Source organism: Orycteropus afer, unplaced genomic scaffold, assembly GCF_000298275.1.
Source record: "Orycteropus afer afer isolate SDZICR_OR568_19922 unplaced genomic scaffold, OryAfe1.0 scaffold00018, whole genome shotgun sequence".
NCBI classification, from domain to species: domain Eukaryota; kingdom Metazoa; phylum Chordata; class Mammalia; order Tubulidentata; family Orycteropodidae; genus Orycteropus; species Orycteropus afer.
Window position 1 is genome coordinate 5,839,007 of NW_006921605.1, and position 6,214 is coordinate 5,845,220.

Consider the following 6,214-nt stretch of genomic DNA (forward strand, 5'->3'; position numbering starts at 1 on the left):
CTGCAGGGAGGGGGCCAGTTGAAATCCAAGTTCCAGGGTCAGCCATGCGTTTGGGGACACGGAGGCTGAAAGAAAAGGCTGTACAGTGAGAGGCAGGGTAGAGAGGCTGGTGCGCTATCAGCATGTCTGCAGATGCCCACTGTGCCTCTTGCTGGGGACTGTGGACCCTGAAGAGAAGCCCTGGGGGAGGAGGCATTGCTGGGGAGGATGCTTCCCTCTGCAGGACCCCTCTGAGCAGGCGCTTGTTTGACAAGTCGGTGACTGTGTCCTTAGGGTGACGGCCAGGCAGTGCAGGACAGGGACCAGTGCTGGGCTCCTCCTTCAGAACTCTGCTCTCCTTACCTCTGCACTCACCCTCCTCCCGCGCCCGTGTGAGGGCCAGTCTCTGCCCACCCACCTCTCTCACCTGTGTTAGGGGCAGGTCTGAAGGCTGATTTGCCAGGCCTTTCTCCCACACGTGGGATTCCTGCTGCCCTCACAGCCTCATGGGAATTCCAGAGTCATAGGGAAAGCCCTCTAGTCCCCACTTGCTCCTACAGCTGACATATTTGCCCTTTATCACACGGCGCAGATTCTGACGTTTAAAATCACCTTTTAGTGGTGCTCAGTCAGACCCCGATCCTCTGGGCTACATCTCTTCTTCAAGAGAAGAATGTTTGCAACCTCTTGGAACGGGTCCCAAACCCACAGTGCGATGGAAGAACCAAGAAACTAAACCAAAGTCACTGCCGTCGAGTCGGCCCCGACTCACAGCGACCCCTCCTTGGGTCTCCGAGGCAGTATCACCACGGAAGTAGATTGCCCGACCTTCCTTCCGAGGAGTGGCTGGTGGGTTTGAACCATCAGCCTTCTGTCAAGTGCCCTAGGCACTATGCCACCAGAGCTCCTAAGGCTTGGCAATCTGCTTCAGTAAAGGTTCCAAACCAAAAAACCAAACTCACTGCCTGCGAGTCAGATCCGGCTCATAGCGACCCCTCCCTGGGTTTCTCACTGCCGAAGTAGATTGCCCAACCAGTAAAGATTACAGCCAATTAAACCCCATAGAGCACTTCTACTGTGTAACTCACAGGTTGGCCTGAGTCGGAACGGACTGACAGCAGCAGGTTTGGCATCATTGTTTTTTGAGCTCTCAGCCTGGGACACCCAGTGTTGTGGGTTCGTGCGACGTAAACACTGTTAGCGGCCCCGGCCCCAGGAAAACGTGCCCGTCTGGGTGAATGCACACCCCCTGCCAGTGAATGGATGTGTCACAGGATGCTGTGTTACGGGGTGTTCCCGTGCCAGGTGTGTACCCAGGAGCTTCTGCACCCCATGCCAGCTGCTGGTGAGGACAGCTGGCGACTTGAGTCTGCTCCGCCTAAACAACAGCCAACAGCCTGGAAATCCACCCAGTGCGACACTTACGTGGAAGTCAGCTTCCTAACGTGGAGGTCTTGCCCTGTCCTTTTGGCCCCACCCACCGTCCCAGAGGCCATCAACTGCAAGAAAGAAACCAGTTGCCGGCAAGTTGTTGGGAGGCAACCTATGTGCTCCAAGCGTATTGAGTGGCTGATTTCAGTGGAAGTAGATCACCAGGCCCCTCTTGCGAAGCAGCTATAGATGGACTCGAACCTGGAACCTCTTGGTTAGCAGCAGAGCTTGTTCCTTTGCTTCACTCAGGGACTGAACTGAAGAAGCGCAAGTCATGGCCCTGAAATAGACGGGTGTCTCCAGGAGTGGGAGCAGTGGCTTTCAGCATCAGGCTGCCCCAGACTGTTAGCACCTCCTCCCGAGCTCAGGGTGCCGGCTGGAGGACCAGGGAAAGTAAGTCAGGATTCGGGAGGCGCCGCGATGCCTGGGTCGGCCGTCAGCTAGACAGAGGGAGGCAGCGGCCCCAGAGTGGAGGGTTGGTTGAACAGCCTCTCTGCTCCCCTCCCCCCTGGTTCCCTTTAATCCCTCTAATCCCTCGGCAGCAGCGGCTGGCTCCCTCCTCGAGGCCCTGGGGGTCCACAAAGCTGATTGTGGAGAAGGAGCCCGGGGTGCAGCCTTCAGCTGGAGCACCCCCACCCCATGCTGGGCGCCACCGGGGCGGGAACGACGTGGTGTGGAGCGCTGAGGTGGACAGCTGCAAGGACCTGAGAAACCCTGGGAGGGGAGGGGAGGAGAGATCAGTGCAGCCCAGCCGGGATCAGCCAACCCCCACCCCGCTTCTCCCCTCCATTCTCTGCCCGCCCACCCCAGCACCGGAAGGACTTGGAGCCCGGAGAGGGCGAATCTATCACCTCTTGCCACACCTCCCACGGGGGTGGGTGAGGGGTAGGCAGTGGGGCAGAGCCCCACCCTCCCGAGGAACGGTGAGCGGACGCCTTCAAGAACAGGAACTGGTTCTCAAGGCCAGGGAGCCGCAGGATTCTTGTGCTGACTTGCACGTGGGGGCTCCGTTGCCAGGCCTCCTGACGGAGGTGTGGGTCCAGCCAGGCTGTGTCACGGTGACCCTCTGCAGCAGCCACAGGTGACCAGTCAAGGACTGTTCACACAGTAATAGAGTTAAGTCCATCTGTCAGCTCTCCGTCTGGGCCACGGCTCAGACATCTTGGCGCTCGTCTCAAAACAATGATTCTCTCCAAGGCAGCTGGCCAGTGTCAGGAAACACAAAACAGGCAGGGAGGCTCTTCTGGATTTGAGGAGAGTAAGACACAAGGAGTCCTGGTGGCGCGACGGTTAAGCGCTAGGCAGCTAAGCAAAAGGTCCACAGCTGGAACCCTGCCAGCTGCTCTGTAGGAGAAAGGCTTGGTGACCTGTCCCATAAGGATGACAGCCCAGAAAACACTCGAGTGGTTCTGCTCTGTCACATAGGGTCGCTAGAGTCAGAATCAACGCCAGCACACAGCAAGAGGCGTGCCAACCAGATGCTCCTTTGACTGGATTCTGGGAAGGGGAAGAAGCCCTAACGGTCATTTTGGGGGGGATTGGGACATTTTTTAGTGAATGGTTCAGTGAGATCATTGTGTTGTATCAATGCCCGTTTCTTGACTATGATGCTGTGCTGGGGCGGTTTGGGAGGGGAGTCCTCACCGTCCAGGGGGCAGACCTGGCTGAGACTGGCCCAGCCCGTGTCAGGAGCAGCTAGTCACCACCCGAGGCTCGCGTGTGGCTAGGATCCTGAACAGCTTTCAGCAGAGCATCCAGACTGAGGTGGACCAGGAAGAAGTACCTGGAATCGACTTCCGAAAATGAGTCAATGGGAATTTAAGGATCAGGTGGTCCAGTTCCTGGGGCATGAGTCGGAAGCCGGCTGGTCGGCGCTAACAAGAACAGGACGTTTTGGGGCGAGCCACACATAAACATTTAGGAGTGACAGGTTGTGATTCAAATAGTTCCAGAAAACAAATTGAGGGGGAGGGGTTTGGGGGTGCTGAGTCAGTATGGGGAAGATACAAGGTTGACCCTTGGTGGATCTCGGTGAACACTAAGGGGTCCTCATGGTGGTGTTCTCACCACTGCTCATAACTTTGGGGTTTTTAAAGTAAAATGTTGGGAGAGAAGGAACCTGGCAGGGAGTTTCTGGGGGAGGTCCTGGTTGTTCTGATGCGCCAGTGCTTGGTCTGACCGGGCAGCCCCACTCCCGTCTGTTGTCCTCACCGCTGTGCACCTTGTCCTTATACACAAGCCTTGCTGAGTTATGCTGTCATTGGGTCCCCCTGTACGTGTCCCCTGCCTGCACAGCTATGTCATCTGGAAGCTGCATAGACCCCAGCCTCCCCACATGATCAAGAAGCAGATGGGGTCCACCCCCCCACGGGGTCATCTGCCCCGACCTCTGTGATGCCAACATGGCCCAGTCCCTCCTCTCTTACCAAAAACGTGGGAGCCAAGTAGCCAAGAGCCAGACAGAGCTTTCGAAATGGCTGATTAGCACTCTTGGGGCTTGTGAATTACTGGGGCATGAAAAAACTGGAAATAATCCACATGTCTGTTAACTAGCAAAACAGATGAAATAAGGGAGGAAGAGGCAAAACAGAAAAGAGTGTACTCACGGTAACGCTAGCCATGCACGTGGAGCAGAGAACAGGGAGGGCTGCAGAGGGGTTCCATGCTCAGTCGTTCAAGAGGGTGTTTTTGTGATGTTTAAGCTCATAATGTATGTTTTAATAGGAGCGAGAGGTCCACGAGCTTGCCCAACAGGTAAACGTTGTTCATTGTTTCAGCGATAGTCTTGGTTGCACACAAAACATTTAGCTGTCGGTTAGAATTTTCTGCTTAGTGAGAAGCAGTGAATCCTTACAGAAAATATCTTGAGAAAAAAAAAGCTGCCTGGCTTTCGGAGAGTTAGAAATAAAAGCTTGTGCATGGTCGCTTCTACACAGTTTCCTTTTAGTAGCTTTTCTCTTTCCCCGACGGTTGGCCCAGACCACAGTGTGGGAGGAGGGAGGCCCACTTAGGACAGTGGCGGACATTCTTCCTGAGAAATGCCAAATTCCCAGCGGCTAGAGCGTTTCTGGAATAACTGGAGTGGACCGCACCCAGTTTGCTGCCATTAAGGGACACATGCTTCGAACAGGATTTAACGCCCTGTAACCCATTGCCACCAAATTGATTCTGACTCATCGATGCCCTAGAGAACAGAGTAGAACCGCCCCACAGGGTTTCCGAGGCTGTGAACTTCACGGAAGCAGACTGCCTCATCTTCCTCCTGCAGAGCAGCTGGTGGATTCAAACCACCAACCTCTGAGCAGCAGAGGGCTTTACTACTGCACCCCCAGGGCTCCTTCCTCCTCCTTTAGGGAGCATGAATGCACCTAGCTGTTTCCTGGCATTCTTTTTATTTGCTGAGAATAAAAATGAGTCATTATCCACCCCTGCATGGCAGGTGGAAGCCATTTTCTGCTGGCCACAGGGACCCACTGGCCAGAGAATAACTACATGAGATGAAACGGCCCACAGGAAACCCAATGTGAAAATTCATGAAACTTATTTGTCTAAAAACGTTTACTTCTCAATAGCTATATGACTGGAGAATGTCACTTAATCTCTGAGCCTCAGTTTCCTCATCTACCAAGTGAAGGAGTTGAACAAAAATGACCTCTGACGTCTCTTAGATCTCTGACCACCCATGATTCTCCAAACATCAACTCCTATGTCATGGTGTGTATGTGTGTATGTAACATTTTCAGGTGGGAACCCCTGAGGAACCCTTGCACACATTTATAACCCCCTGGCCATACTTGACCTCTGGTTGAGATGACCCTGGGCATATTCTCATCAAGGGCTTAATTCTCATCAAGGCCTTAGCACTAATAGTTTTTTTTTTTTCTCCTGACCAGGTCCTCCTTTGAGCTAAATCTCAAATTCTAAGGTAAATCTCAAGATAATAGCTCCAGCCCATTGCTATCTGACTGAATATTAACAGGAAATCCTACTCTAGGGTCAAACCATCCTAACCTCTAATTCCTCGTGAAGTCTAACACTGATTTTGCTTCCTGTAGTTGAAGCCTCCTTACGAGATATTAAAAAGATGACCACTTATTTTCTAGCATTATACTTAAAGATGGTCATGATGAAAATTCTTCAGCCTTTTTTTCCCCAACAAAATTATCTCATTTTCTTTAGCCTCCTTAGATCTCATCTTGTCAGACTCTTAGTTTTCTTCCCGGTCCTAACCTTTTCTGTTTATCCCAAAATGTAGAGATTAGGATTCAGTCTGATACTTGCCGAGGACTGAGGGCACATAGTTGCCGGAGGATGCTCCATGGCCTGCTTTACAAAGCTTTTGATGCTCTAAATCCTCTTTGCGGGAACTGTGCCAAAGCTCTCCGTCTGATAGGATTGAATCTGGCGTGCCCAGAACGTCTGAGCAAGAGAGTCTGTTTAGGGCTTGAGATCATGCCCTGATTGGGACTGGAGGCCGGCATCTGCCTCAGTCCCGGATGCCTGCTGCCATAACAACATACCACAAAGTATTTAAAGCACAGAGAGCATTTTGTTTTCCTTTTTGCCTTCCCCATCACCCAAGTTAATGTGTCTACTCCTCTCGTTAATGGTTTACCTTTCTTCCCTTCCCACCCCTGGTTTCTGTGAAACGCTTTTCTTTCTAGACTTTTTACTGTAGTGGTCTCATACAACACTTGCCCTTTTGTGATTGACTAATTTCACTAGATTCATACTTCGTACATTTCATGTTCCGATAATTAATGGACATTTGCAGCTGTTTCTTCCCATTTTGAGTTGTGCCCCC